Raw genomic sequence first — 12475 nt, forward strand, 5'->3', positions numbered from 1 at the left:
AAGCCTATGAAAAGCATGGATACAAGCCGCAGGAGACAAAGACAAGACGCCATCAATATGGCAACCCAAACCAGTGACAGAAACACCCAAATTTGGTGATGAGGAAATAACATCAGAATGGGAGGCAGCCACTCCAAAGACCAGCTCTCTGAAACCTCACAACTGGAGAAAAGTAGAATTTGCAAAATGGACCAAACTGGTATCCCAGGGCCTGGCTATTACCAGCTTTGAATGGGAAAGGACCATCAACTTCTGGATCAAGAGCTACAGAGGCACATACCCCACAGGGAACTTGGAACAGCACTGCAGGTGAGAGCCAACATTTACCCCACCAGAAAGTTCCTGGCAAAGGGTAGGTAAGAAAGGCACATCGAATCCTGCAGCCACTGCCAGGCTGAGAATGGAACATGCCCTCAGGTCATTGGGAACTGCCCAATCATGGATGGAGGATGCAAGAATTAAAAGGCACAATTACATCCGTGAAATGTTACCAAAGGGAGCTGAACAGGAGGAGTGGGTAATGTTTCAGGAACCACATCTAAGAGATGACAGCAATGAGTTATAGAAACAGGAGCTAATATTTGTGAAGGCAAAGCAAGTATTCATGGTGGATGTGACCCCAGGCAGGTGTTGATGCTGTGTGATTTCTGCCCAGTGCTCTGAATGTCCAGGTGAAGAAATTCAATGAAGCGCGGGTAAACGGCGGGAGTAACTATGACTCTCTTAAGGGGTCATTGTTACTAACTGGGCATAGCTGCAGAGGTCGCACCTCCTCGTGGTCCCGCCGGATACCCGTAAGGGTAGCAAAGTCGACCTCTGCCCCAGTGTGAGTGAGGGGGTAATATCTCCCTCCCTATTGCTGGAATCGCCACCCAGTGGTAGTTTCACAAATTGCAGAAACAAAAATTTGTTGGCGCAGCCATTCGCTGTTGCCCAAAGCCTTGTCCACGGGCATTAGCTGGACACAGTCTGCAGGTTGGTCGAGGGTCCCATCTGTGGACTTCGACAACCCTCTCCTGGATTTGACCAAACGCCAACTTGGGTCTGACAATGGTACCATCTGTGGCATTGCGGTACGTGTCAACGGCCACCCAAACTGACCCTTTAGATCTATGGGTCAGAGATGCCAGAATTCCATCACCTCCTGTGGTGTTAGAGGAGGAAAGATTCGATCTTGTATCTTTGGAGTTTATAAACTCCAAATTTGTTTTTAAAGCTGGTATCCATCGGATTAACACTGCAGAGTGTCTGGCTGTACTTCCTGAGCCCTATGAATTCTTGCCCTCTGGGCTGGTTCAGGAAGAAGAAATTGGGTGTGAAGCAAGAGAACCTGAGGAACCACTGACACCTGAGGCTCCTCCTGGGACCAGCGAGGGCGGAACTGTTACAGGAACTCCTGTTATGTCCGTCCCGGACAAAAAAATCCATCGTGTCCATGCTGTATGACCCGGTTCACTAGGATGCTGGGGTTAATAGACCATCTGAAGAAGTCCCATGGATGTAAAAAGATCTGGTTTAAGTGCTCAAAGTGTGGTAAGCAAAATCTGAAATACCACAGTATCGCCTGTCACGTCCCTCGGTGCAAGGGTGAAGGTCTTGTGGCTCCCACAGGCAGCTGGGTGTGTGAGGTTTGTTCCCGTGGTTTTGCCACCAAGATTGGACTGGGCCAACACAAGAGGTTACAACACCCTCTTGTGCGTAATGTGGAACGGATAGTTGCCTCCCACCCTGAAGAAACATCTTTGTGGGGGGCCCATAAAAAGGTATGGACTGAAGAGGAAGAGGCTCTCCTGAACCAATTGGTGGTTAAGTTTGCCGGTAGCAGGAACATCAATCAGCTGATAGCGGAGCACTTACCATCTAAGACGCCAAAGCAGATTAGTGATAAAAGACGCCTTCTGGGAAAAGGTCCCTCGAAGAAAGTTTGATCTAGAGAAGGCGGGGATGTAGGGAGAGAGGAATCTCCGCAATCTGCTAAAGGGCAAAGTGAGGGAAGTTTGAGGCTCCACTATCATGATGCCATCAGGCTGAAGCTATCGGCTGGAGAATTCACCATGTGTCAGGAGGCCTTTGAGAAAGTAGTGCATGAGCAAGACCTGCAGTCAGTGGTGAATGAAGTGTATGAAAAGTTTCGGGATAGCCTGGATAGGCTTAACCATAAAGTGTCTAAGCTGCGAAGGCCTCGGGGGCTTCGAGGCCAAAAAGCATCCGGGGCAACAACTAAGTGGATGCAGAAAAGGGCCGTCAAGCGGGGAAAATATCTGAGATATCAGAGGTTGTTTCAGATTCATAGAGGGAGCTTGGCATGGGCTATTTTGGATAACGTGGAAGCCCTGCAGTGCCAAATATCATCTGGTGTTATCCACAATGCATTTAAGGAAAGATGGGAAACATCTGTTTGTTTTAATGGTCTTGAAACCTTCCCTGTATATATATGGGGAAGCAGATAACACCATGTTTCAAGACTTGATTTCCGAGAAAGAGATTGGTAAGAACTTGAGTGAGATGTGTAAAACCTCCGCTCCTGGGCCAGATGGGATTGCTTTGGGTCATCTTATTAAAGTAGACCCTAAGTTCTCCCAGTTGAGAGAGATCTTCAACCTCTGGCTTGCCACCGGAACTCTACCTGATGCGCTGCGGGACTGCCGGACAGTTTTTATACCCAAGTCATCCAATGAGGAGAGACTTGGTGATATCAATAACTGGAGGCCTATCACCATTGCTTTGGTGGTGTTTAGGTTGTTTTCCAGGATCGCGAATGTGAGATTGGCCCGAGCATGTCCCATTAAGCCCAGACAAAGGGGTTTTATCAGTGCATCAGGCTGTTCTGAGAACCTTAAGCTGTTACAGCTTCTGGTTAAAAAGGCAAAACAGGAGCACCGAAGTTTGGGGGTGGTATTTGTGGATATTGCCAAGGCATTTGATACCGTTTGCCATCAGCATATTATTGCTGGTTTGGTTAAGAGGGGGGTTGATTCCCATACAGTCCATCTAATCGGTGAGATGTACAGGAATATTAAAACCTACATCGTCACCAAGAACGGGAAAACAGACCCTATTAACATCTGCTCCAGTGTTAAACAGGGCGTCCCAGTGTCACCCTTGTTATTCAACCTGGCGCTGGACCCTCTCCTATGTAAACTGGAAACAGAGGGATATGGATTCCATCATGGTGGATTTAAGATTACGGCCATGGCCTTCGCAGACAATCTGGTGCTTCTGAGCGACTCATGGGAAGGCATGTGCTACAACATCAAAATTTTGGAGACCTGTTGTGAACTTACTAATGTCCGATCTCAAGGGGAGAAATGCCATGGCTTTTACATCAAGCCGACTAAGGATGCGTATACCATCAATGACTGTCCTGCTTGGCAAGTTGGAGGGATTCCCCTGAACATGATCGACCCGGGAAACTCAGAGAAATATCTAGGCACACAGATTGATCCTTGGACCGGTTTCGCTGATCCAGGCCTCCCTAGGAAACTTGAAGAGTGGCTCCATCGGATTGGAAGTGCACCACTTAAACCTCTTCAGAAAGCTGATATACTCAGGACATATACCATCCCTCAACTGATATATATGGATGACCATACCAATGTAAAAGCTGGGCTCCTTGAATCCCTTGACCTGATGATAAAGAAAACGGTCAAGGAGTGGCTTCACTTTCCAACCTGTACACGTGATGCCATCTTTTATTCGAGATTTAAAGATGAGGGATTAGGAAGTACACCCCCCGCCTCACCGGGTAAGTGAAAAAACGATCAGAGTAGTGGTATTTCACCGACGGCCGGGACGCCGGCGGGCGGGTCGCCCCGCACCGCCGAACGCGCGCCCGGCCTCCCACTTATTCTACACCTCTCATGTCTCTTCACAGCGCCAGACTAGAGTCAAGCTCAACAGGGTCTTCTTTCCCCGCTGATTCCGCCAAGCCCGTTCCCTTGGCTGTGGTTTCGCTGGATAGTAGGTAGGGACAGTGGGAATCTCGTTCATCCATTCATGCGCATCACTAATTAGATGACGAGGCATTTGGCTATTTAATAAACATATAAAATTATACATTTCTTTTCCTGGCTAAGTAAAGGTGGCCCGTACACCTGGTCGAATCCGAATTTGTGGCCCAAATATGGGCGAGACACGTTATGACGGGTGAACCCCTCCCACCCAAAACCAATTCCACTGTCCAGCTGGAACCACTCAGGGAAGGGGCCTTTACTGTAAGGGTACAAACAATCTGGCTTTGCTTGCAAACATATGTACCTTATCAACGGAAGAGAAGAGCGCTCTGGATGCCAGGGTCCGGGCTAGTCTCCCTAGCCTTGTTTTAGAGAGTCCCATGGCCTCTAGCAACTCAGAGTTCTTCTTGTACCATTTCCCCCGCGCTCCTAAGGGGAAACCAGCGAACTCTACCGATGTTACATTTGTGAGGTCACAAATCTGTGGAAGAAGGCGTTGATACTTTTTTGCCTTCTCCGCAGCGGCCTCTTTCAGTGAAGAGTTGATGTGCTCGTATCTCACTGTTACGTCCACTACAAGTGCTTTAGCGTCTTTTACGAAGATTAAATCAGGATTAAATAATTCATTTTCTTCATCTCTCAAAGGCAGCTCCTGGAAGACTGTCCAATTCTCCCTCTTAGCTTCTCGGCTAAGGGTTTCACAGATGAAATTATGCCTTTTGATCCTGGCTTCCTGAGTAATTGGACACTTTCCAATGACATGGGACGCTGATTCATATTCGGTGCTGCAGCGTCTGCAGGATCAAACACAGACATTGTGTCTACCCCTTGCCAGAAATTCCCGAGTGGGGTAGACATTTGCTCTTAATTGCAGCGTGGTTATGAGTTTTCTGTGGGGGATGCCGCGGTAATGCACCAACCAATCATTACTGATCTTATCGTTCTCAAAATTTTCAATCCCATGGCCCTGGGCAACCAGATGTTTCCATTTATTAAATTCAACCTTCCACCAATCACACGGTCTAGGAAGGCGAAGCTTGGAACATGGTGCCTCCCACTCAGACAAGGCTTCACTACCCTCACTAACAACTTCCATCGACGGGATGGGATCCCAAATTTGGGCGATGGACTCTCATACACCACCAGCTTTAACCCATAATTTCTCATATATCAATTCCAGATGTACACCCTTCAAAAAGGAAACCAAAGTCCCATCTGAAGATTGAGCTAATTTATGCAATCTTCGTGCTTGAATACTACGTATAAGTGCCGCCAATTTGATGAGTCCCAGCCCTCCGTCCTTAAATCTCGAATACAAGATGGCATCACATGTACTAGTTGGAAGATGAAGCCACTCCTTGACCGTTTTCTTTATCATCAGGTCAAGGGATTCGAGGAGCCCAGCTTTTACATCGGTATGGTCAGCCAGATATATCAGTCTAGGGATGGTATATGTCCTGAGTATATCAGCTTTCTGAAGAGGTTTAAGTGGTGCACTCCCAATCCGATGGAGCCACTCTTCAAGTAGACCCACTGTCTAAAACTAACCAGGTAGACCTGCTGGCTCAAAATCTACCATCTGGCTCTCCTAATTCAGCCAAAAATGAACTAGCTCTGGTGAACTTAGAATTTTACAGATCGGATTTGTGTGTTGTTAACGTATGTGGGCATTTTTCTGAGACGATTAAGTTGCAAACAGGGCTTAGCTCCAGAAGGTGTACCTCCTCGTTGGTCCCGCCAGATGCCCCACCCAGGGTAACCGAATCGGCCTCTGCCCCAGTAAACGGGAGAACATTGACCCTCCCGCCCTATCGAGTGGCTTCACCCTCCACTCAGTAGTACCTATCCGGTGACAAAAGCTTGTGGTGGCAATTCTCATGCAACCCCAGACCGCTTGCCAGTGGGCCTGGATATATGAGCCGTCGAGCCCCTTACCCACGGGGTGGTATAAAGTCTGGTGGGTAAAGTCTGGTGGCACTTGGAAGGTAGTGCTGCCATGACTCTTGGGACCTTCCATCTAACTTGGACTTTTGCACGAGGTACTCCTTGGCTAGCCAGAACCTGCTTGGCTGTCCTCTATGTTTTTGAGGGGAAAACATATGTCAGTCAAGTAACTGTGAGACAGGGCAGGCATCCCTCGGTGGTATGTGTCTTCCATCATGGGGGCAAGCCTGGGCCTGTCGTTGCGTCCTGCCACCAGAGGGCTCTGTGCTGCTCACAACCCAGTGGCGTTGAGCGGTGGAGACGTGGCGGGGTACCAGACCCCATCGGGCACAGGGCTTGGATCCCAATACGGATCGGACTTTCATGGGAACACAGCATTCATGTCGTACAGGGCCATGTCACTGGTAGCCTTGGTTGTGCCCGAGTCTGTTGACAAGCCAGATGATGAAAATCCTGCTCGTCAAACACCGCGAGGTGTGTATTCATAGCCGCGTCAATATACCATTTAATTGACTAAATATCGATTGCTACTTAGGTGGACGGGGCACCTTTACTTAACCCGGAAAAGGTGCATATACGCGTGTGTATGCTCATAAAATAACTAGGACTGGCGGGAGTAACTATGACTCTCTTAAGAGGGCATAGTTGCTAACTGGGCATAGCTGCAGAGGTCGTAACTCCTCGTGGTCCTGCTGGATGCCCACTGGAAAGGGCAACTAAGTCGACCTCTGCCCCAGTGTAAGTGAGGGGGTAGTAGCTCCCCTCACTATTGCTGGACTCGCCACTCAGTGGTAATTTCACAAACTGCAGAAATAGTTGGCACAGCCATTCGCTGTAGCCCAAAGCCTTGTCCACAGGCTTTAGTTGGACACAGTTGGCAGCTTGGTCGAGAGTTCCAACTGCCGACTTTGACAACCCTCATTTGACTTTGACCAAACGCCAGCTTTCGGTCTGACAATGGTACAATCTGTGGCATTGCAGTACGTGTCAACGGCCACTCAAACTGGTCCTTTAGATCGGTGGGTCAGAGATGCCAGAGTTCCATCACCTTCTGTAGTGTTATGTGAGGAAAGTTTTGATCTTGTGTCTTTGGAGTTTGTAAACTCCAGATTAGTTTATAAAGTTGGTATCCATTGGGGTAACACTGCGGAGTGCTTGGCTGTACTTCCTGAACCATATGAGTTCTTGCCCTCTGGGCCGGATCAGGAAGAAGAAATTGGGTGTGAAGCAAGAGAACCTGAGGAGCTATTAACACCTGAGGCTCCTCCCAGGACCAGCGAGGTCGTGACACTAACAGGAACTCCTGCTATGTCCGTTCCGGACAAAAATCCATCATGTCCATGCTATTTGACCCGGTTTACTAGGATGCTAGGGCTGGTCAACCATCTGAAAAAGGCCCATGGGCAGAAAAAGATCTGGTTTAGATGCACTAAATGTGGTAAGCAAAATCTTAAATACCACAATATTGCCTGTCATGTCCCTTGGTGCAAGGGTGATGCGTGTGTGGTTCCCACAGGCAGTTGGGTCTGTGAGGTTTGTTCCTGTGGTTTTGCTACCAAGATAGGACTGGGCCAGCACAAGAGACTGCAACATCCTCTTGTGCAAAATGTGGAATGGATTGTAGCCTCCCATTCTAAAGAGTCATCTTAACAGGTTGCGCATAAGAGAGTATGGACTGAAGAGGAGGAGGCTCTTCTGAGTCAGTTGGTGGTGAAGTATGCTGGTAGCAGGAACATCCAGAATCAGCTGATAGCGGAGCATATACCATCAAAGACGCCCAAGCAGATTAGTGATAAGAGACGCCTGCTGGAAAAAGGTCCCTCAAAGAAAGTTTGATCTATAGAAGGCAGAGAAATAGGGAGAGAAGAACCTCCCAAGTCTGCTGAAGGGCAAAGGACGCTTGATGCTCCACTATCATGATGCCATCAAGCTGAGGCTATCAGCCGGCAAATTCACCATGTGCCAGGAGGCCTTTGAGAAAGTATTGTGTGGGCAAGATCCACAGGTGGTGGTGAATGAGGTGTATGAGAAGTCTTGGGATAGCCTGAATAGGCTTAGCCATAAAGCGTCCAAGTCGCGAAGACCTCGTGGCCAGAAAGCATCCAAAACAACAACTAAGGGGATGCAGAAAAGAGCTTTGAAGGGTGGGAAATATCTAAGATATCAGAAACTGTTCCAGGTTCATAAAGGGAGGCTGGCACGGGTCATTCTGGATAACACGGAAGCCCTGCAATGCCAAATACCATTGGGCATTGTCCACAGCGCATTTAAAGAGATGGGAAACACTGGTTTGTTTTAATGGTCTTGAAAACTTCCTTGTATACAGGGAAGCAGATAACACCATGTTTCAGGACCTGATCACTGAGAAAGAGATTGGTAAGAACTTGAGTGAGATGTGTAAAACCTCCGCTCCTAGGCCAGATGGGATTACTCTGGGTCATCTTATTAAAAGAGACCCTAAGTTTTCCCAGTTGACAGAGATTTTCAACCTCTGGCTCGTTACCAGAACTATACTGGATGCACTATGGGACTGCCAGACAGTTTTGATACCCAAGTCTTCCGAGGAGGAGAGACTTGGTGATATCCATAACTGGAGACCTATCTCCATTTTGCTTCTGTGGTGTTCAGGTTATTTTCCAGGATCGCTATGGCGAGACTGGCCCGAGCATGCCCCATTAAGCCCAGACAACGGGGTTTTATTAGTGCTTCTGGTTGTTCTGAGAACCTGAAGCTGTTACAGCTTCTGGTTAAAAGTGCTAAACAGGAGCATCAAGATCTGAGGGTTGTGTTTGTGGATATAGTCAAGGCCTTTGACACTGTCACCAGCATATCATCACTGGTTTAGTTAAGAGGGGGGCTGATTCCCATGTGGTCCACCTGGTTAGTGAGATGTACAGAAACATCACGACGTACATTGTCACTAAGAATGGGAAAACAGACCCAATTAACATCTGCTCCGGTGTCAAGCAGGGCAAGCCCATGTCACCTTTGTTATTCACCCAGGCACTTGACCCTCTTCTGTGTAAACCTAAAGCAGAAGGCAAGGGGTTCCCTCATGGTGGGTTTAAACTTACGGCCACGGCCTTTGCTGATGATTTGGTGCTGCTGAGTGACTCCTGGGAAAGTATGTGTCATAACATCAAGGTTCTGGAGACCTTTTGCACCTTTACTGGTCTCTGGACACAAGGGGAGGAATGCCACAGCTTTTACATCAAGCTGACAAAAGACTCATATACCATCAATGATTGTCCTGCCCGGTGGATTAGTGGGTCTGCCCTGAACATGATCGACCCTGGGAGCTCAGAGAAATATCTAGGCACCCAGATTGACCCCTGGACCAATTCTGCCAATCCAGGCTTGCCTGGGAAACTAGAGGAATGGCTCCATCGGATTGGAGACACACCACTCAAAACTCTTCAGAAAGTTGATATACTCAGGACTTACCATTCCTAGACTGATATATCTGGCTGCCTATACCGAGGCAAGAGCTGGGCTCCTCGAATCCCTTGACCTGTTCATTAGGAAGATGGTCAAGGAGTGGCTTCACCTCCCATCAAGTAAATGTGATGCCATCTTTTCCTCGAGGTTTAAGGGTGGAGGGCTAGGACTCATTAAATTGGCAGTGCTTATACCAAGTATACAAGCACGGAAATTGCGTAGGCTGGCTCAATCTTTGGATGGTGCTCTGGTTGCATTCTTGAAGGAACAACATCTAGAACTGGTATTTGAGAAATTATGGTTGAGAGCTGGTGGGGTAAAGGAGTCCATCCCACCAATTTGGGAGCCTATCCCTGAGACGGAATTTGTTGTAGAAGGAGGTGAAATCTTGTCAGAGTGGGAGGCTCCCCGTTCCAGAACCTGCTTTCCAAGACCCTGTGATTGGCAGAAAGTTGAATTTAATAAATGGAAACATCTGGCTGCCAAGGGCCATGGTATGGAGAACTTTGAGAATGAGAACACCAGTAACGGCTGTCTGGTGCATTACCACAGTATTCCTCATAGAAAACTTGTAACTGTGATGCAATTAAGAGCTACACATGAATTCCTGGCAAAGGGTAGGCATGATGTTTGCGTTAGATCTTGCAGACACTGTGGCGCTGATTATGTAACAACCGCCCATGCCATCGGGAACTGTCCAATTACTCAAGATGCCAGGATTAAAAGACACAATTCCATCTGTGAAACCCTTAGCTGTGAGGCTAACAGGGAGGATTGGACAGTGTTTTAGGAACCACACTTGAAGGATGATCAGAATGAATTGCAAAAGCCAGATTTGATCTTTGTTACAGAAGCAAAGGCATTTGTAGTGGACGTGACAGTGAGATATGAGCATAGTAATTCGTCTTCGAAAGAGGCTGCTGCTGAGAAGGCCAAAAAATATCAGCACCTTCTTGTTGGGGAGGATGAAAGTTTGGTAAGAAAGTTTCACAGGTATGTAGACTTGGCAGAAAGATCTGTGAATGTAGAAACTGGGGATGAGATAGAAATGGAAGCAAGTTTTGGTATAGAGTAAAAGATGTTTTGCTGAAACAGTGATCGCTGAGTAACTGAGAAGGCAAAGGTTGGAGATGAGTTGGAAGGAGATTTTTAGGAGTAGGACAAAGGGATGTGACTACAAACAAAGACATGTTTTTCACCAAGTAAATAAGTCTCGAGAAGAGCATAAGTAAATAGAAAACATGTCTTTACCAAAAAGAGAGAGATGGCAGGCAAACAAGAAATGTCGATGCAGGAAGAAGAAAGGTCTGAGAATTTTCCACTATAAGCTTGAATTGTAACTTACTTTCTCTTGTGATTGGATAATAATGACTATAAAATGGTGCTGGTAGTAGTTATGATAGGCTACAGGCAAATGTAAAGGTACTGTGTATGGTGCTTATTGGTTGTTATGTGTTAAGATACTCTGCAAAGAAAAGCATATAATGCTTTGTAACTTGAACAGAAAGCGGCTTCAGGTATGCCTACAGCTGGAGCTGGCAGCTGTAGGGCTGGCTCTGGATACTCACTCCCTGAAATGCTGTAACTTCGCCTATGCAATAAACAGCTTTCAAGAGAGACGCCTGAAGTCCAGACATCCTTCGTGAAACTTTCTCCTATACCTTCTCCCACAAATTTGTGATCTTACAAATGCAACAGTCATTGAGTTTGTAGGTTTTCCCTCAGGAGCGCGGGGAAAATGGTATGAGAAGAACTCTGAATTGCTACAGGCCCTGGGACTCCCTAAAACGAGGCAGGGGAGGATTGCCCGAGCCCTAGCATCCAGAGCGCTCTTCTCTTCTGTTGACATAGTACATATATTTACTAGTAAAGCCCGACTGTGTGTACCTTTAAATAAATGAAGGCCCCTTCCCTGTGTGGTAAGAGCTGGACAGTGGAATTGGTTTTGGGTGGGAGGAGTTCATCCATCATACCATGTCTGGCCCATATTTGGGCATCAAATTCAAATTGGACCAGGTGGATGGGTCACCTTTACTTAACCTGGAATAGAAACATATAATTTAGATGTCTCTATGACTCGGGACGTGTGTTGCTAAATGGGCTCAGCTGCAGAGGTTGTACCTCCTCCCGGTCCCACCGGATGCCCTGTGTAGGGTAACTGAGTCAACCTCTGCCCCAGTGTGGGAGCATAGAATGCTCTCGCCCTACCCTGTGGCTTCACCACCCACTCGGTATACCGTTTCCAAAGGGGTGAAACAAACTCATGTGACTCATGACACTCTTGCTGGTGGTACATAAGACATGAGCTGTGAGCCCTTCACCCTCAGGGTGGTAGGTTAGGTAGGGTCGGGCAGTTGCTTGGAGGGTAGTGCTGCCATGACTTATGGGACCCTCCACCTTGGAGCCTGCTTTTGCCGTTCGCCTATCAGGGCCAGCTTGTGTGACCTCTATGTTGTGAGGGAGACATATGTCACTCAAGCAACTGTGCGACAGGGCCAAGGTGCATTCATGCCATACAGGGCCACGTCACTGGTAGAGCAAGGCATGCCCTAATCTTGACAAGGATTGAGTCTCCAAACCAATTATGGGAATCTCGTTTGCCACACGCTGTGTGGCGTGTCTGATAACCCCGTCAAAACTTACTGATTGCAACTTAGGCGGATGGGCCACCTTCACTTAACACAGAACAGGTGCATGTACGTACGTGTATGCTCAATAAATGAGGGCACAGTTACTAACTGGGCTTAGCTGCGGAAGCCGCGCCTTCTCAAGGCCCCGCTGGATACCCTTTGTGGTAATGAAGTCGGCTTCCACCCCAGTGTGAGAGAGGGTATAATTGCTACCCCTCGCCATCGCTTGGACTCGCCACCCAGCGGTAGTTTCCCAAGCCTGCAGAAACAAATTGCTTGGCACACTTGTTTAACTGTCGCCCAGAGCCTTGTCCATGGGCTTAAGTTGGACACAGTTAGGAGTTTGGGTGAGGGCCAGCTGCTGACTTCGACTGCCCTCACTTATACCGTCATTACTGTTTGTTTGATTTGGACAATGGTGCAATCAATGGCTTTGTGGTACATTTGAACAGCTACTCAAAGTGACCCTTTAGATCTTAGGGTCACATCAGCCAATGTCATTCCATCTTT

The sequence above is a fragment of the Coloeus monedula genome, assembly GCF_965178545.1.
Source record: "Coloeus monedula genome assembly, chromosome: 38".
Taxonomy (NCBI): domain Eukaryota; kingdom Metazoa; phylum Chordata; class Aves; order Passeriformes; family Corvidae; genus Coloeus; species Coloeus monedula.